This window comes from Tachypleus tridentatus, chromosome 13, assembly GCF_004210375.1.
Source record: "Tachypleus tridentatus isolate NWPU-2018 chromosome 13, ASM421037v1, whole genome shotgun sequence".
In the NCBI taxonomy this organism is placed as follows: domain Eukaryota; kingdom Metazoa; phylum Arthropoda; class Merostomata; order Xiphosura; family Limulidae; genus Tachypleus; species Tachypleus tridentatus.
The window spans coordinates 271,441,434-271,462,003 of NC_134837.1; the positions used below are offsets into that span (position 1 = coordinate 271,441,434).

The 20,570-nt window shown below is 36.6% G+C and overlaps 7 non-coding genes across 7 annotated transcripts; all 7 read right to left on the reverse strand.

The window, feature by feature from the left end:
* Positions 1–3,519: 3,519 nt before the first annotated feature.
* Positions 3,520–3,592, reverse strand: TRNAV-UAC (transfer RNA valine (anticodon UAC)). Its single transcript has one exon. It is a non-coding gene; the product is annotated as a tRNA-Val (tRNA).
* Positions 3,593–5,451: 1,859 nt separating this feature from the next.
* Positions 5,452–5,524, reverse strand: TRNAV-UAC (transfer RNA valine (anticodon UAC)). The gene has a single exon. It is a non-coding gene; the product is annotated as a tRNA-Val (tRNA).
* Positions 5,525–7,381: 1,857 nt separating this feature from the next.
* On the reverse strand, positions 7,382–7,454 carry TRNAV-UAC (transfer RNA valine (anticodon UAC)). The gene has a single exon. It is a non-coding gene; the product is annotated as a tRNA-Val (tRNA).
* A 5,274-nt stretch (positions 7,455–12,728) lies between these two features.
* TRNAV-UAC (transfer RNA valine (anticodon UAC)) lies at positions 12,729–12,801 on the reverse strand. The gene has a single exon. It is a non-coding gene; the product is annotated as a tRNA-Val (tRNA).
* Positions 12,802–16,590: 3,789 nt separating this feature from the next.
* Positions 16,591–16,663, reverse strand: TRNAV-UAC (transfer RNA valine (anticodon UAC)). Its single transcript has one exon. It is a non-coding gene; the product is annotated as a tRNA-Val (tRNA).
* A 1,861-nt stretch (positions 16,664–18,524) lies between these two features.
* TRNAV-UAC (transfer RNA valine (anticodon UAC)) lies at positions 18,525–18,597 on the reverse strand. The gene has a single exon. It is a non-coding gene; the product is annotated as a tRNA-Val (tRNA).
* Positions 18,598–20,456: 1,859 nt separating this feature from the next.
* On the reverse strand, positions 20,457–20,529 carry TRNAV-UAC (transfer RNA valine (anticodon UAC)). The gene has a single exon. It is a non-coding gene; the product is annotated as a tRNA-Val (tRNA).
* Positions 20,530–20,570: the final 41 nt, after the last annotated feature.

Consider the following 20,570-nt stretch of genomic DNA (forward strand, 5'->3'; position numbering starts at 1 on the left):
TTTTCTCTTTCTAGTAGAAACTGAACAGAAGAATTTCATAACTTTAATTTTTTATCACAATTATTACACGAAAACGTAATAAGCGATTTAATACGTCTTTTAAATCCTTCAATATGCTTATGGATTCCTGCGAAAAATATTTCATATTTCTTATCTTGCGACCAATTAGATGATCGCACTCTGGCTGATGTCTCGTTCTCGCACCCAACTTCTTCAAGGTGTTCAATACGACAAAGTTTCATGGTGACTCTCAAGCTCCTAAAATGATAATTTTGTAAAGGCGCTCTTGTTTTAACAGTACGTTGACAGTCGCGGGTTGTAGGATATCACATCGGTGGGAAAACGTCTAATGTGCAGAAGAGGTCTCATCTGTTTTGAAAACACTCTCTTCAAAAACCATCTACTCTTGGCGACTAACGTCGTCTCTCAAGGTTATATATCGTTGTTCTCGTTGAAAATGACTTTACCAAAACACAGAATCTTGTTCAAAAAAAAACGTTTACAAGAACCAGCTGCACCTGGAAGCAGGAAACACTTCAGAATAATGTATATTCTGCTGTCGTGGCATCGTAATTTCCTCGTACCTATTTAATCTTCACTATATTCAAGTGAAAGAAATACAATTTTTAAATAAGTACGTAAAACAGGAGATTCGATAACAACAATAAGATATTAAGCATCGCAAATAGCCTTTACTAAGTGAAGACATTCTGGAAAATAAAGAAATCAGACAAAAATTGATAAACAGAACAAGGAGTCTTCAAGAAAACAATGATCTCTATAGGCGGTCGCTTCTCTTCCCTGTAAGAGTGGCAAGACATGGCGTTTAGGACCTTTGAGTCGCTATCTGTGGTTCGTTTATTTCCAATTCAATCAAATAACATGTATGCATTGTCAGACGTAGTGGAATTTACGATATTATCGCCAATTCCACCGATCGGTAAAATAAAGTACATCAAACAGTCGGTGGTGAACGACTTTGAAGAATTGCCTTAACTCTTTTCCGTCACTAGTAAGTTGCAGATGATAACTCGCATATCCATGCAATAGTTCTAACCGCTATTTAAAACAAAAGGTTAAAGAACGAAACATATAGGTTGATTAGCTGTCACAGCTTGAATAGTTGTTCTCAACAAACACTGACGGAGTCGTGATCTTTAAACATTACCTGTACAACTAAGAAGGTACGTTACCTAAACTTAAAATAAGGTCGCGTGAATCGACATTTCAAACTCTTCACGCATTTGAATGGAAAAAAAAACATAGAGGAACCCTTTCCATGGAACAGGAGTTCTAAATTGCTGGTCAGATTCTTCGTCGAATGTTATATGATTACACGATGGCATATTGAAAACGTGAAATTTCGCAGCCGTGCACGCATTATATCCAAAACCAATAGCGATTCTTTTCGGTTTATTAAACAACATTTATACGAATTTCGGAAGGTGGTTACAAGAAAAGGAAAAAAGTGTGTAAATCCTGTGACATCTCAGAACCGTCTCACGCTCTGACACTGAATTTATGATGAAAATTTCGTTCCACGTTCTTACCAACTGAATTAAAAGGAAACAAACGATTTAAATAATAAATATGTGCTTGCCAGGGTCGAAACTAGGACCCTCCGCGTGTAAAGCGGATGTGATAACCACTACACCACAAGCACGTCACTTCCTGTTTTCTTCCTTTTACTGTTTTCAAAATAAATCATTAACGTTTCAAATATCTCATTTCGCAAACTAAACAAACACAAATATAATGACAGCTTTACATATAACCGTAAATAAAATAACACTCTTCCTTGTCTACGAAAGCCAAAAGTAATTTCATAATGTGCTAACGTGTCTTCAAACGACATCATCGAGCCTACAGTATTCAACGTTTTCACACCTCGCTCAATTGCCTTTAAACGTGCAATTTAATTTACTCGTTCTTTTCTCTTTCTAGTAGAAACTGAACAGAAGAATTTCATAACTTTAATTTTTTTATCACAATTATTACACGAAAACGTAATAAGCGATTTAATACGTCTTTTAAATCCTTCAATATGCTTATGGATTCCTGCGAAAAATATTTCATATTTCTTATCTTGCGACCAATTAGATGATCGCACTCTGGCTGATGTCTCGTTCTCGCACCCAACTTCTTCAAGGTGTTCAATACGACAAAGTTTCATGGTGACTCTCAAGCTCCTAAAATGATAATTTTGTAAAGGCGCTCTTGTTTTAACAGTACGTTGACAGTCGCGGGTTGTAGGATATCACATCGGTGGGAAAACGTCTAATGTGCAGAAGAGGTCTCATCTGTTTTGAAAACACTCTTCAAAACCATCTACTCTTGGCGACTAACGTCGTCTCTCAAGGTTATATATCGTTGTTCTCGTTGAAAATGACTTTACCAAAACATAGAATCTTGTTCAAAAAAACGTTTACCAGAACCAGCTGCACCTGGAAGCAGGAAACACTTCAGAATAATGTATATTCTGCTGTCGTGGCATCGTAATTTCCTCGTACCTATTTAATCTTCACTATATTCAAGTGAAAGAAATACAATTTTTAAATAAGTACGTAAAACAGGAGATTCGATAACAACAATAAGATATTAAGCATCGCAAATAGCCTTTACTAAGTGAAGACATTCTGGAAAAATAAAGAAATCAGACAAAATTGATAAACAGAACAAGGAGTCTTCAAGAAAACAATGATCTCTATAGGCGGTCGCTTCTCTTCCCTGTAAGAGTGGCAAGACATGGCGTTTAGGACCTTTGAGTCGCTATCTGTGGTTCGTTTATTTCCAATTCCAATCAAATAACATGTATGCATTGTCAGACGTAGTGGAATTTACGATATTATCGCCAATTCCACCGATCGGTAAAAATAAAGTACATCAAACAGTCGGTGGTGAACGACTTTGAAGAATTGCCTTAACTCTTTCCGTCACTAGTAAGTTGCAGATGATAACTCGCATATCCATGCAATAGTTCTAACCGCTATTTAAAACAAGAGGTTAAAGAACGAAACATATAGGTTGATTAGCTGTCACAGCTTGAATAGTTGTTCTCAACAAACACTGACGGAGTCGTGATCTTTAAACATTACCTGTACAATTAAGAAGGTACGTTACCTAAACTTAAAATAAGGTCGCGTGAATCGACATTTCAAACTCTTCACGCATTTGAAATAGAAAAAAAAACATAGAGGAACCCTTTCCATGGAACAGGAGTTCTAAATTGCTGGTCAGATTCTTCGTCGAATGTTATATGATTACACGAAGGCCTATTGAAAACGTGAAATTTCGCAGCCGTGCACGCATTATATCCAAAACCAATAGCGATTCTTTTTCGGTTTATTAAACAACATTTATACGAATTTCGGAAGGTGGTTACAAGAAAAGGAAAAAGTGTGTAAATCCTGTGACATCTCAGAACCGTCTCACGCTCTGACACTGAATTTATGATGAAAATTTCGTTCCACGTTCTTACCAACTGAATTAAAAGGAAACAAACGATTTAAATAATAAATATGTGCCTGCCAGGGTTCGAACCTGGGACCTTCCGCGTGTAAAGCGGATGTGATAACCACTACACCACAAGCACGTCACTTCCTGTTTTCTTCCTTTTTACTGTTTTCAAAATAAATCATTAACGTTTCAAATATCTCATTTCGCAAACTAAACAAACACAAATATAATGACAGCTTTACATATAACCGTAAATAAAATAACACTCTTCCTTGTCTACGAAAGCCAAAAGTAATTTCATAATGTGCTAACGTGTCTTCAAACGACATCATCGAGCCTACAGTATTCAACGTTTTCACCCCTCTCTCAATTGCCTTTAAACGTGCAATTTAATTTACTCGTTCTTTTCTCTTTCTAGTAGAAACTGAACAGAAGAATTTCATAACTTTAATTTTTTTATCACAATTATTACACGAAAACGTAATAAGCGATTTAATACGTCTTTTAAATCCTTCAATATGCTTATGGATTCCTGCGAAAAATATTTCATATTTCTTATCTTGCGACCAATTAGATGATCGCACTCTGGCTGATGTCTCGTTCTCGCACCCAACTTCTTCAAGGTGTTCAATACGACAAAGTTTCATGGTGACTCTCAAGCTCCTAAAATGATAATTTTGTAAAGGCGCTCTTGTTTTAACAGTACGTTGACAGTCGCGGGTTGTAGGATATCACATCGGTGGAAAACGTCTAATGTGCAGAAGAGGTCTCATCTGTTTTGAAAACACTCTCTTCAAAAACCATCTACTCTTGGCGACTAACGTCGTCTCTCAAGGTTATATATCGTTGTTCTCGTTGAAAATGACTTTACCAAAACATAGAATCTTGTTCAACAAAACGTTTACCAGAACCAGCTGCACCTGGAAGCAGGAAACACTTCAGAATAATGTATATTCTGCTGTCGTGGCATCGTAATTTCCTCGTACCTATTTAATCTTCACTATATTCAAGTGAAAGAAATACAATTTTTAAATAAGTACGTAAAACAGGAGATTCGATAACAACAATAAGATATTAAGCATCGCAAATAGCCTTTACTAAGTGAAGACATTCTGGAAAAATAAAGAAATCAGACAAAAATTGATAAACAGAACAAGGAGTCTTCAAGAAAACAATGATCTCTATAGGCGGTCGCTTCTCTTCCCTGTAAGAGTGGCAAGACATGGCGTTTAGGACCTTTGAGTCGCTATCTGTGGTTCGTTTATTTCCAATTCCAATCAAATAACATGTATGCATTGTCAGACGTAGTGGAATTTACGATATTATCGCCAATTCCACCGATCGGTAAAATTAAAGTACATCAAACAGTCGGTGGTGAACGACTTTGAAGAATTGCCTTAACTCTTTTCCGTCACTAGTAAGTTGCAGATGATAACTCGCATATCCATGCAATAGTTCTAACCGCTATTTAAAACAAAAGGTTAAAGAACGAAACATATAGGTTGATTAGCTGTCACAGCTTGAATAGTTGTTCTCAACAAACACTGACGGAGTCGTGATCTTTAAACATTACCTGTACAACTAAGAAGGTACGTTACCTAAACTTAAAATAAGGTCGCGTGAATCGACATTTCAAACTCTTCACGCATTTGAAATAGAAAAAAACATAGAGGAACCCTTTCCATGGAACAGGAGTTCTAAATTGCTGGTCAGATTCTTCGTCGAATGTTATATGATTACACGATGGCATATTGAAAACGTGAAATTTCGCAGCCGTGCACGCATTATATCCAAAACCAATAGCGATTCTTTTCGGTTTATTAAACAACATTTATACGAATTTCGGAAGGTGGTTACAAGAAAAGGAAAAAAGTGTGTAAATCCTGTGACATCTCAGAACCGTCTCACGCTCTGACACTGAATTTATGATGAAAATTTCGTTCCACGTTCTTACCAACTGAATTAAAAGGAAACAAACGATTTAAATAATAAATATGTGCCTGCCAGGGTTCGAACCTGGGACCTTCCGCGTGTAAAGCGGATGTGATAACCACTACACCACAAGCACGTCACTTCCTGTTTTCTTCCTTTTACTGTTTTCAAAATAAATCATTAACGTTTCAAATATCTCATTTCGCAAACTAAACAAACACAAATATAATGACAGCTTTACATATAACCGTAAATAAAATAACACTCTTCCTTGTCTACGAAAGCCAAAAGTAATTTCATAATGTGCTAACGTGTCTTCAAACGACATCATCGAGCCTACAGTATTCAACGTTTTCACACCTCGCTCAATTGCCTTTAAACGTGCAATTTAATTTACTCGTTCTTTTCTCTTTCTAGTAGAAACTGAACAGAAGAATTTCATAACTTTAATTTTTTTATCACAATTATTACACGAAAACGTAATAAGCGATTTAATACGTCTTTTAAATCCTTCAATATGCTTATGGATTCCTGCGAAAATATTTCATATTTCTTATCTTGCGACCAATTAGATGATCGCACTCTGGCTGATGTCTCGTTCTCGCACACAACTTCTTCAAGGTGTTCAATACGACAAAGTTTCATGGTGACTCTCAAGCTCCTAAAATGATAATTTTGTAAAGGCGCTCTTGTTTTAACAGTACGTTGACAGTCGCGGGTTGTAGGATATCACATCGGTGGAAAACGTCTAATGTGCAGAAGAGGTCTCATCTGTTTTGAAAACACTCTCTTCAAAACCATCTACTCTTGGCGACTAACGTCGTCTCTCAAGGTTATATATCGTTGTTCTCGTTGAAAATGACTTTACCAAAACATAGAATCTTGTTCAACAAAAACGTTTACAAGAACCAGCTGCACCTGGAAGCAGGAAACACTTCAGAATAATGTATATTCTGCTGTCGTGGCATCGTAATTTCCTCGTACCTATTTAATCTTCACTATATTCAAGTGAAAGAAATACAATTTTAAATAAGTACGTAAAACAGGAGATTCGATAACAACAATAAGATATTAAGCATCGCAAATAGCCTTTACTAAGTGAAGACATTCTGGAAAAATAAAGAAATCAGACAAAATTGATAAACAGAACAAGGAGTCTTCAAGAAAACAATGATCTCTATAGGCGGTCGCTTCTCTTCCCTGTAAGAGTGGCAAGACATGGCGTTTAGGACCTTTGAGTCGCTATCTGTGGTTCGTTTATTTCCAATTCCAATCAAATAACATGTATGCATTGTCAGACGTAGTGGAATTTACGATATTATCGCCAATTCCACCGATCGGTAAAAATAAAGTACATCAAACAGTCGGTGGTGAACGACTTTGAAGAATTGCCTTAACTCTTTTCCGTCACTAGTAAGTTGCAGATGATAACTCGCATATCCATGCAATAGTTCTAACCGCTATTTAAAACAAAAGGTTAAAGAACGAAACATATAGGTTGATTAGCTGTCACAGCTTGAATAGTTGTTCTCAACAAACACTGACGGAGTCGTGATCTTTAAACATTACCTGTACAACTAAGAAGGTACGTTACCTAAACTTAAAATAAGGTCGCGTGAATCGACATTTCAAACTCTTCACGCATTTGATGTAGAAAAAAAAACATAGAGGAACACTTTCCATGGAACAGGAGTTCTAAATTGCTGGTCAGATTCTTCGTCGAATGTTATATGATTACACGATGGCATATTGAAAACGTGAAATTTCGCAGCCGTGCACGCATTATATCCAAAACCAATAGCGATTCTTTTTCGGTTTATTAAACAACATTTATACGAATTTCGGAAGGTGGTTACAAAAAAAGAAAAAAGTGTGTATATCCTGTGACATCTCAGAACCGTCTCACGCTCTGACACTGAATTTATGATGAAAATTTCGTTCCACGTTCTTACCAACTGAATTAAAAGGAAACAAACGATTTAAATAATAAATATGTGCCTGCCAGGGTTCGAACCTGGGACCTTCCGCGTGTAAAGCGGATGTGATAACCACTACACCACAAGCACGTCACTTCCTGTTTTCTTTCTTTTTACTCTTTTCAAAATAAATCATTAACGTTTCAAATATCTCATTTCGCAAACTAAACAAACACAAATATAATGACAGCTTTACATATAACCGTAAATAAAATAACACTCTTCCTTGTCTACGAAAGCCAAAAGTAATTTCATAATGTGCTAACGTGTCTTCAAACGACATCATCGAGCCTACAGTATTCAACGTTTTCACACCTCGCTCAATTGCCTTTAAACGTGCAATTTAATTTACTCGTTCTTTTCTCTTTCTAGTAGAAACTGAACAGAAGAATTTCATAACTTTAATTTTTTTATCACAATTATTACACGAAAACGTAATAAGCGATTTAATACGTCTTTAAATCCTTCAATATGCTTATGGATTCCTGCGAAAAATATTTCATATTTCTTATCTTGCGACCAATTAGATGATCGCACTCTGGCTGATGTCTCGTTCTCGCACCCAACTTCTTCAAGGTGTTCAATACGACAAAGTTTCATGGTGACTCTCAAGCTCCTAAAATGATAATTTTGTAAAGGCGCTCTTGTTTTAACAGTACGTTGACAGTCGCGGGTTGTAGGATATCACATCGGTGGAAAACGTCTAATGTGCAGAAGAGGTCTCATCTGTTTTGAAAACACTCTCTTCAAAACCATCTACTCTTGATGACTAACGTCGTCTCTCAAGGTTATATATCGTTGTTCTCGTTGAAAATGACTTTACCAAAACATAGAATCTTGTTCAACAAAAACGTTTACAAGAACCAGCTGCACCTGGAAGCAGGAAACACTTCAGAATAATGTATATTCTGCTGTCGTGGCATCGTAATTTCCTCGTACCTATTTAATCTTCACTATATTCAAGTGAAAGAAATACAATTTTAAATAAGTACGTAAAACAGGAGATTCGATAACAACAATAAGATATTAAGCATCGCAAATAGCCTTTACTAAGTGAAGACATTCTGGAAAAATAAAGAAATCAGACAAAAATTGATAAACAGAACAAGGAGTCTTCAAGAAAACAATGATCTCTATAGGCGGTCGCTTCTCTTCCCTGTAAGAGTGGCAAGACATGGCGTTTAGGACCTTTGAGTCGCTATCTGTGGTTCGTTTATTTCCAATTCCAATCAAATAACATGTATGCATTGTCAGACGTAGTGGAATTTACGATATTATCGCCAATTCCACCGATCGGTAAAAATAAAGTACATCAAACAGTCGGTGGTGAACGACTTTGAAGAATTGCCTTAACTCTTTTCCGTCACTAGTAAGTTGCAGATGATAACTCGCATATCCATGCAATAGTTCTAACCGCTATTTAAAACAAAAGGTTAAAGAACGAAACATATAGGTTGATTAGCTGTCACAGCTTGAATAGTTGTTCTCAACAAACACTGACGGAGTCGTGATCTTTAAACATTACCTGTACAACTAAGAAGGTACGTTACCTAAACTTAAAATAAGGTCGCGTGAATCGACATTTCAAACTCTTCACGCATTTGATGTAGAAAAAAAAACATAGAGGAACCCTTTCCATGGAACAGGAGTTCTAAATTGCTGGTCAGATTCTTCGTCGAATGTTATATGATTACACGATGGCATATTGAAAACGTGAAATTTCGCAGCCGTGCACGCATTATATCCAAAACCAATAGCGATTCTTTTTCGGTTTATTAAACAACATTTATACGAATTTCGGAAGGTGGTTACAAGAAAAGGAAAAAAGTGTGTAAATCCTGTGACATCTCAGAACCGTCTCACGCTCTGACACTGAATTTATGATGGAAATTTCGTTCCACGTTCTTACCAACTGAATAACTAAAACTAAACTAACGTGGCAGGGGTTCAGTTTAGAGAGAGAGAAATCGGAAGAGTTCTCTCTCCAACTGGGGTGTTCAGGAACTTTATAGTTCCTCTTCATCCCCTTACGTGAGAAATGTTTTAAAATATCCATGGGTTTTTTATTTTATTTTTTAACATTTCAAAAAATATTTGTGAGTGAGAGGAAGGACGGGAGAACTGGACGAAAGCAGCGAAAGTGAAGTGAGCCAGACTTTAGCTCGAGGATGGAGAACCCTGGCGGCTGGCGAATTGGTTTTAAAATTTACTGTAATTGATTAGATACCCTTGACTTTAAACGGCCCTTTTCAGAATGAGGCTGGGACCTACAGGTCCGATGCCAGAGATTTTGCTGTGGGGAAACTTGGAGTACCCCGAGAAAACCCACTTTCACGGCCTGGGCGCCGAATAAACTTGGACCTAAAACTAAAACTAAACTAACGTGGCAGGGGTTCAGTTTAGAGAGAAGAAATCCGAAGAGTTCTCTCTCCAACTGGGGTGTTCAGGAACTTTGTAGTTCCTCTTCGTCCCCTTCGTGGATTGTTATTAGGATTAAGTGGTGGGTTTTTTTATTATTATTATTTTAATAAATTAATTATCGTTATTATTCTTGACTTTGGGTGGGAAATGTCTCACTAAATGGTCTTTTGGGTGGAGGCAAAGGTAGCAGTGGAAAGAAGGAAAGGTCGGGACCTGTCTCGAAAAGAAAAGTTTAGATGTGAACATGTAATTCATTCAAGTTCAGATCAAATCAAACGGCCCGATTCTGGGTCGGGCAAAAGGTTGCCTGGGCTGGGATCTAGAAATCCAATGACTGAAGATTTTGATGTGGGGAAACGGGAGTACCCCTGAGAAAATTACTTTCACACGACAGGCGCTGAAAGTTTTGCCTGTCGTGTGCCCTGTACCTGAAAAAAAAAAAAAAGGAATTCATGTTAATAACATAGTTTTTATGTATTTAGACTCTTTGTTGAGTGGATTGTGATTCTTGAAATATGTTGTATGGTGATATGTATTTTGTTGGTGCACTTGATAATTTGTGTAGTGATGCCGTTAGTTTGTTTCTGTTTTCTGCTTTTCGATAATATTTCATAGAAAGTTCTGTTATTCTATCTCTTATAGTTGGTAAATTACTAATTTGGTGTAGATAATTTGTTGGTGTAAAGGATGGTAAACTGAATGCGGATTTTAATATTTTGTTTTGTTGCACTTGGATTTTTTTGGAGTGTGTTGTTTGACATGTTGTATGTTACTTGACATCCGTACTCTATTAGTGGACGGATGTAAGCCTTGTATATTTGTATAATGGTGTTCGGTGCGCATTTTGATTGTTTACCAGTTATAGTCTTTAGATATGAAATCCTTTTCTTATTGATGAGTGTATATTGTTTATGTGTTTTTCCATGTTAGTTTTGTGTCGAAAGTGACGCCAAGGAATGTGATGTTTTTTGCTCATGTTAATGGTTGTGTTTCCAAGTGATAGATTTATTTTTCTAGATTTTTTTTTTTGCTTCTTTAGTTTTCTATAGAAGGTGATTGCTTGTGTTTTTGTCGGATTTAACACGACCTCCACTTGTTGCTCCATGTTGAGACGTTGTTTAGTGATTCTTGTACGCGAGACATGGCCATTACTGGGTTTCTGGAGGTGCTCCAGATTGCGATGTCGTCTGCGTATTGTGAATTGTGTGTGTATGTTAGATTTGGAAAAGGTATGTCACTGACGAAAATTATGTAAAGAAGTGGAGAGAGGACTGATCCTTGGGGCACTCCTGCCGTTATATTAAATAATTTGGATATGGTTTTATTGACTTTTACTTGTGCTGTTCTATTGGTTAAAAAAATTTGAAATCCATTTGACTATCGTAGGATTTATTTGTAGGTGGTTTAGTTTGTATATGATGGCATTGTGCCAAACGCTGTCGAATGCTTTTTTTGACATCTAGGAATACCCCGATGGTTACTTGATTGTTGTTGTAGCTTTGTATATTGATTCGGTGAGTCGTGTGAGGTGATCTGTTGTTTGTCTATTTTTTCTGGAGGCATTTTGAGATTCTGGAAGGATGTTGTTTGATTCGCAAAAAATGGAGGAGACGGTTGGAGATAATTCTCTCCATCAGTTTGCCAAGGCAGCTTAACAGACTGATGGGGCGGAAATTATCTGGATTTGTTCTGTTAGTTTGTTTCTTGGGGATCGTTGTTATGATGGCTTTTTTTCCACGTGTCAGGGTAATACCCTGTCGCTAATGAAATGTTCATGATGTTTGTGAGGTGTTGTAGTAAGAGAGTGGAACTTTTTTGAGAATAATATTTGGTATTTGGTCATGTCCGGGGAAGTGTTCTTCAAGTTTTGATATTAATCTTTAGTTCGGTTATGGTTATTTTTCTATTGATTGAATTTGAGTATGCTTCTAGTGTCTCTCCGGGAAATCCTGGTGAGAATGAAGCTTGGTTTGCATTTTATGTAGTTGTTGACATGGTGTTGGTGTTGTGTGTCGAAATCTACTGAGTTTAACTCGCTAAAAGCGGATTTGTAATAGTCAGCTAATAAGTCAGCTTTCTCTTCGTCCGTCCTTGCGATTTTATTGTTGTGTGTGATGTGTTGTAACATGTGATTTGTGTTTTGTCTGACGCAATACTCTTGAATTTTTTCAAGAATTCTTTTGGATTTTTCTTGGTTTTTTCTAAGTTCTTGCAGAAGTTATGCCAATTGTTTTCTCTGACTTTTTTTAATTTCTTGTTTAATTTTTGTATTTGTTCTATTGATTTCTGTTTTAATGTGTGGATCACGTGTGATTTAGTGTATTCGTCGTAATTGTCTACGTTTGATTATTAGTGCGTGAATTTCTGGTGTTAGAGTCCATTGAATAAGTGATTGTTTTCTTTTGATTTAGGAATTGTGTTTCTTGTGGCTTTCTTTATGGCTTCTGTAATTTGATCAACATATTTGTCTAGTTCTGTTTTGTTGTTTACATGTTCGATTGGGTGGGGTAGGTATGAGTGCAGAGAGGCATTAAAAGTGAGCCAGTCTGTTTCAGTGTAGGTGTATGCGGAAGGAGTCACGTACGCCACAGCCGGGTGGCGAGGATGAATCATACATGACACGGGAAGTGGTCACTGGTGATTTCATCATGCACTTTAAAGTTAGATATTCTATTAACCATGTCCTTGGTGCGATGATGAAATCGAGTACATCATATGAGCCGTTAGCGGCTGAGAAGTGTGTAGGTGTATTGTCATTAATTAAGTGCATTTTATTGCTAGAAATAAAATTTTTTATGCAGGATCCTCTGCGTGTGTCTCTGTTACCCCTTAATTCTGTGTGCGGTGAATTAAAGTCTCCAATAATAATTGGTTTGGGTTTTCGATAAACACATTTTTGAACCAACTGAATTAAAAGGAAACAAACGATTTAAATAATAAATATGTGCCTGCCAGGGTTCGAACATGGGACCTTCCGCGTGTAAAGCGGATGTGATAACCACTACACCACAAGCACGTCACTTCTTGTTTTCTTTCTTTTTACTCTTTTCAAAATAAATCATTAACGTTTCAAATATCTCATTTCGCAAACTAAACAAACACAAATATAATGACAGCTTTACATATAACCGTAAATAAAATAACACTCTTCCTTGTCTACGAAAGCCAAAAGTAATTTCATAATGTGCTAACGTGTCTTCAAAGGACATCATCGAGCCTACAGTATTCAACGTTTTCACACCTCGCTCAATTGCCTTTAAACGTGCAATTTAATTTACTCGTTCTTTTCTCTTTCTAGTAGAAACTGAACAGAAGAATTTCATAACTTTAATTTTTTTATCACAATTATTACACGAAAACGTAATAAGCGATTTAATACGTCTTTTAAATCCTTCAATATGCTTATGGATTCCTGCGAAAAATATTTCATATTTCTTATCTTGCGACCAATTAGATGATCGCACTCTGGCTGATGTCTCGTTCTCGCACACAACTTCTTCAAGGTGTTCAATACGACAAAGTTTCATGGTGACTCTCAAGCTCCTAAAATGATAATTTTGTAAAGGCGCTCTTGTTTTAACAGTACGTTGACAGTCGCGGGTTGTAGGATATCACATCGGTGGAAAACGTCTAATGTGCAGAAGAGGTCTCATCTGTTTTGAAAACACTCTCTTCAAAACCATCTACTCTTGGCGACTAACGTCGTCTCTCAAGGTTATATATCGTTGTTCTCGTTGAAAATGACTTTACCAAAACATAGAATCTTGTTCAACAAAAACGTTTACAAGAACCAGCTGCACCTGGAAGCAGGAAACACTTCAGAATAATGTATATTCTGCTGTCGTGGCATCGTAATTTCCTCGTACCTATTTAATCTTCACTATATTCAAGTGAAAGAAATACAATTTTAAATAAGTACGTAAAACAGGAGATTCGATAACAACAATAAGATATTAAGCATCGCAAATAGCCTTTACTAAGTGAAGACATTCTGGAAAAATAAAGAAATCAGACAAAAATTGATAAACAGAACAAGGAGTCTTCAAGAAAACAATGATCTCTATAGGCGGTCGCTTCTCTTCCCTGTAAGAGTGGCAAGACATGGCGTTTAGGACCTTTGAGTCGCTATCTGTGGTTCGTTTATTTCCAATTCCAATCAAATAACATGTATGCATTGTCAGACGTAGTGGAATTTACGATATTATCGCCAATTCCACCGATCGGTAAAAATAAAGTACATCAAACAGTCGGTGGTGAACGACTTTGAAGAATTGCCTTAACTCTTTTCCGTCACTAGTAAGTTGCAGATGATAACTCGCATATCCATGCAATAGTTCTAACCGCTATTTAAAACAAAAGGTTAAAGAACGAAACATATAGGTTGATTAGCTGTCACAGCTTGAATAGTTGTTCTCAACAAACACTGACGGAGTCGTGATCTTTAAACATTACCTGTACAACTAAGAAGGTACGTTACCTAAACTTAAAATAAGGTCGCGTGAATCGACATTTCAAACTCTTCACGCATTTGATGTAGAAAAAAAAATAGAGGAACACTTTCCATGGAACAGGAGTTCTAAATTGCTGGTCAGATTCTTCGTCGAATGTTATATGATTACACGATGGCATATTGAAAACGTGAAATTTCGCAGCCGTGCACGCATTATATCCAAAACCAATAGCGATTCTTTTTCGGTTTATTAAACAACATTTATACGAATTTCGGAAGGTGGTTACAAGAAAAGGAAAAAAGTGTGTAAATCCTGTGACATCTCAGAACCGTCTCACGCTCTGACACTGAATTTATGATGAAAATTTCGTTCCACGTTCTTACCAACTGAATTAAAAGGAAACAAACGATTTAAATAATAAATATGTGCCTGCCAGGGTTCGAACCTGGGACCTCCCTCGTGTAAAGCGGATGTGGTAACCACTACATCACAAGCACGTCACTTCCTGTTTTCTTCCTTTTTACTATTTTCAAAATAAATCATTAACGTTTCAAATATCTCATTTCGCAAACTAAACAAACACAAATATAATGACAGCTTTACATATAACCGTAAATAAAATAACACTCTTCCTTGTCTACGAAAGCCAAAAGTAATTTCATAATGTGCTAACGTGTCTTCAAACGACATCATCGAGCCTACAGTATTCAACGTTTTCACACCTCGCTCAATTGCCTTTAAACGTGCAATTTAATTTACTCGTTCTTTTCTCTTTCTAGTAGAAACTGAACAGAAGAATTTCATAACTTTAATTTTTTTATCACAATTATTACACGAAAACGTAATAAGCGATTTAATACGTCTTTTAAATCCTTCAATATGCTTGTGGATTCCTGTGAAAAATATTTCATATTTCTTATCTTGCGACCAATTAGATGATCGCACTCTGGCTGATGTCTCGTTCTCGCACCCATCTTCTTCAAGGTGTTCAATACGACAAAGTTTCATGGTGACTCTCAAGCTCCTAAAATGATAATTTTGTAAAGGCGCTCTTGTTTTAACAGTACGTTGACAGTCGCGGGTTGTAGGATATCACATCGGTGGGAAAACGTCTAATGTGCAGAAGAGGTCTCATCTGTTTTGAAAACACTCTCTTCAAAAACCATCTACTCTTGGCGACTAACGTCGTCTCTCAAGGTTATATATCGTTGTTCTCGTTGAAAATGACTTTACCAAAACATAGAATCTTGTTCAACAAAAACGTTTACAAGAACCAGCTGCACCTGGAAGCAGGAAACACTTCAGAATAATGTATATTCTGCTGTCGTGGCATCGTAATTTCCTCGTACCTATTTAATCTTCACTATATTCAAGTGAAAGAAATACAATTTTAAATAAGTACGTAAAACAGGAGATTCGATAACAACAATAAGATATTAAGCATCGCAAATAGCCTTTACTAAGTGAAGACATTCTGGAAAAATAAAGAAATCAGACAAAAATTGATAAACAGAACAAGGAGTCTTCAAGAAAACAATGATCTCTATAGGCGGTCGCTTCTCTTCCCTGTAAGAGTGGCAAGACATGGCGTTTAGGACCTTTGAGTCGCTATCTGTGGTTCGTTTATTTCCAATTCCAATCAAATAACATGTATGCATTGTCAGACGTAGTGGAATTTACGATATTATCGCCAATTCCACCGATCGGTAAAAAATAAAGTACATCAAACAGTCGGTGGTGAACGACTTTGAAGAATTGCCTTAACTCTTTTCCGTCACTAGTAAGTTGCAGATGATAACTCGCATATCCATGCAATAGTTCTAACCGCTATTTAAAACAAAAGGTTAAAGAACGAAACATATAGGTTGATTAGCTGTCACAGCTTGAATAGTTGTTCTCAACAAACACTGACGGAGTCGTGATCTTTAAACATTACCTGTACAACTAAGAAGGTACGTTACCTAAACTTAAAATAAGGTCGCGTGAATCGACATTTCAAACTCTTCACGCATTTGAATTGGAAAAAAAAACATAGAGGAACCCTTTCCATGGAACAGGAGTTCTAAATTGCTGGTCAGATTCTTCGTCGAATGTTATATGATTACACGATGGCATATTGAAAACGTGAAATTTCGCAGCCGTGCACGCATTATATCCAAAACCAATAGCGATTCTTTTTCGGTTTATTAAACAACATTTATACGAATTTCGGAAGGTGGTTACAAGAAAAGGAAAAAAGTGTGTAAATCCTGTGACATCTCAGAACCGTCTCACGCTCTGACACTGAATTTATGATGAAAATTTCGTTCCACGTTCTTACCAACTGAATTAAAAGGAAACAAACGATTTAAATATGTGCCTGCCAGGGTTCGAACCTGGGACCTTCCGCGTGTAAAGCGGATGTGATAACCACTACACCACAAGCACGTCACTTCCTGTTTTCTTTCTTTTTACTGTTTTCAAAATAAATCATTAACGTTTCAAATATCTCATTTCGCAAACTAAACAAACACAAATATAATGACAGCTTTACATATAACCGTAAATAAAATAACACTCTTCCTTGTCTACGAAAGCCAAAAGTAATTTCATAATGTGCTAACGTGTCTTCAAACGACATCATCGAGCCTACAGTATTCAACGTTTTCACCCCTCTCTCAATTGCCTTTAAACGTGCAATTTAATTTACTCGTTCTTTTCTCTTTCTAGTAGAAACTGAACAGAAGAATTTCATAACTTTAATTTTTTTATCACAATTATTACACGAAAACGTAATAAGCGATTTAATACGTCTTTTAAATCCTTCAATATGCTTATGGATTCCTGCGAAAAATATTTCATATTTCTTATCTTGCGACCAATTAGATGATCGCACTCTGGCTGATGTCTCGTTCTCGCACCCAACTTCTTCAAGGTGTTCAATACGACAAAGTTTCATGGTGACTCTCAAGCTCCTAAAATGATAATTTTGTAAAGGCGCTCTTGTTTTAACAGTACGTTGACAGTCGCGGGTTGTAGGATATCACATCGGTGGGAAAACGTCTAATGTGCAGAAGAGGTCTCATCTGTTTTGAAAACACTCTCTTCAAAAACCATCTACTCTTGGCGACTAACGTCGTCTCTCAAGGTTATATATCGTTGTTCTCGTTGAAAATGACTTTACCAAAACATAGAATCTTGTTCAAAAAAAAACGTTTACCAGAACCAGCTGCACCTGGAAGCAGGAAACACTTCAGAATAATGTATATTCTGCTGTCGTGGCATCGTAATTTCCTCGTACCTATTTAATCTTCACTATATTCAAGTGAAAGAAATACAATTTTAAATAAGTACGTAAAACAGGAGATTCGATAACAACAATAAGATATTAAGCATCGCAAATAGCCTTTACTAAGTGAAGACATTCTGGAAAAATAAAGAAATCAGACAAAATTGATAAACAGAACAAGGAGTCTTCAAGAAAACAATGATCTCTATAGGCGGTCGCTTCTCTTCCCTGTAAGAGTGGCAAGACATGGCGTTTAGGACCTTTGAGTCGCTATCTGTGGTTCGTTTATTTCCAATTCCAATCAAATAACATGTATGCATTGTCAGACGTAGTGGAATTTACGATATTATCGCCAATTCCACCGATCGGTAAAAATAAAGTACATCAAACAGTCGGTGGTGAACGACTTTGAAGAATTGCCTTAACTCTTTCCGTCACTAGTAAGTTGCAGATGATAACTCGCATATCCATGCAATAGTTCTAACCGCTATTTAAAACAAAAGGTTAAAGAACGAAACATATAGGTTGATTAGCTGTCACAGCTTGAATAGTTGTTCTCAACAAACACTGACGGAGTCGTGATCTTTAAACATTACCTGTACAACTAAGAAGGTACGTTACCTAAACTTAAAATAAGGTCGCGTGAATCGACATTTCAAACTCTTCACGCATTTGATGTAGAAAAAAAACATAGAGGAACACTTTCCATGGAACAGGAGTTCTAAATTGCTGGTCAGATTCTTCGTCGAATGTTATATGATTACACGATGGCATATTGAAAACGTGAAATTTCGCAGCCGTGCACGCATTATATCCAAAACCAATAGCGATTCTCTTTTCGGTTTATTAAACAACATTTATACGAATTTCGGAAGGTGGTTACAAGAAAAGGAAAAAGTTTGTAAATCCTGTGACATCTCAGAACCGTCTCACGCTCTGACACTGAATTTATGATGAAAATTTCGTTCCACGTTCTTACCAACTGAATTAAAAGGAAACAAACGATTTAAATAATAAATATGTGCCTGCCAGGGTTCGAACCTGGGACCTTCCGCGTGTAAAGCGGATGTGATAACCACTACACCACAAGCACGTCACTTCCTGTTTTCTTCCTTTTTACTGTTTTCAAAATAAATCATTAACGTTTCAAATATCTCATTTCGCAAACTAAACAAACACAAATATAATGACAGCTTTACATATAACCGTAAATAAAATAACACTCTTCCTTGTCTACGAAAGCCAAAAGTAATTTCATAATGTGCTAACGTGTCTTCAAACGACATCATCGAGCCTACAGTATTCAACGTTTTCACACCTCGCTCAATTGCCTTTAAACGTGCAATTTAATTTACTCGTTCTTTTCTCTTTCTAGTAGAAACTGAACAGAAGAATTTCATAACTTTAATTTTTTTATCACAATTATTACACGAAAACGTAATAAGCGATTTAATACGTCTTTTAAATCCTTCAATATGCTTATGGATTCCTGCGAAAAATATTTCATATTTCTTATCTTGCGACCAATTAGATGATCGCACTCTGGCTGATGTCTCGTTCTCGCACCCAACTTCTTCAAGGTGTTCAATACGACAAAGTTTCATGGTGACTCTCAAGCTCCTAAAATGATAATTTTGTAAAGGCGCTCTTGTTTTAACAGTACGTTGACAGTCGCGGGTTGTAGGATATCACATCGGTGGGAAAACGTCTAATGTGCAGAAGAGGTCTCATCTGTTTTGAAAACACTCTCTTCAAAAACCATCTACTCTTGGCGACTAACGTCGTCTCTCAAGGTTATATATCGTTGTTCTCGTTGAAAATGACTTTACCAAAACATAGAATCTTGTTCAAAAAAAACGTTTACCAGAACCAGCTGCACCTGGAAGCAGGAAACACTTCAGAATAATGTATATTCTGCTGTCGTGGCATCGTAATTTCCTCGTACCTATTTAATCTTCACTATATTCAAGTGAAAGAAATACAATTTTAAATAAGTACGTAAAACAGGAGATTCGATAACAACAATAAGATATTAAGCATCGCAAATAGCCTTTACTAAGTGAAGACATTCTGGAAAAATAAAGAAATCAGACAAAATTGATAAACAGAACAAGGAGTCTTCAAGAAAACAATGATCTCTATAGGCGGTCGCTTCTCTTCCCTGTAAGAGTGGCAAGACATGGCGTTTAGGACCTTTGAGTCGCTATCTGTGGTTCGTTTATTTCCAATTCCAATCAAATAACATGTATGCATTGTCAGACGTAGTGGAATTTACGATATTATCGCCAATTCCACCGATCGGTAAAAATAAAGTACATCAAACAGTCGGTGGTGAACGACTTTGAAGAATTGCCTTAACTCTTTTCCGTCACTAGTAAGTTGCAGATGATAACTCGCATATCCATGCAATAGTTCTAACCGCTATTTAAAACAAAAGGTTAAAGAACGAAACATATAGGTTGATTAGCTGTCACAGCTTGAATAGTTGTTCTCAACAAACACTGACGGAGTCGTGATCTTTAAACATTACCTGTACAACTAAGAAGGTACGTTACCTAAACTTAAAATAAGGTCGCGTGAATCGACATTTCAAACTCTTCACGCATTTGAAATAGAAAAAAACATAAAGGAACCCTTTCCATGGAACAGGAGTTCTAAATTGCTGGTCAGATTCTTCGTCGAATGTTATATGATTACACGAAGGCCTATTGAAAACGTGAAATTTCGCAGCCGTGCACGCATTATATCCAAAACCAATAGCGATTCTTTTCGGTTTATTAAACAACATTTATACGAATTTCGGAAGGTGGTTACAAGAAAAGGAAAAAAGTGTGTAAATCCTGTGACATCTCAGAACCGTCTCACGCTCTGACACTGAATTTATGATGAAAATTTCGTTCCACGTTCTTACCAACTGAATTAAAAGGAAACAAACGATTTAAATAATAAATATGTGCCTGCCAGGGTTCGAACCTGGGACCTTCCGCGTGTAAAGCGGATGTGATAACCACTACACCACAAGCACGTCACTTCCTGTTTTCTTCCTTTTTACTGTTTTCAAAATTA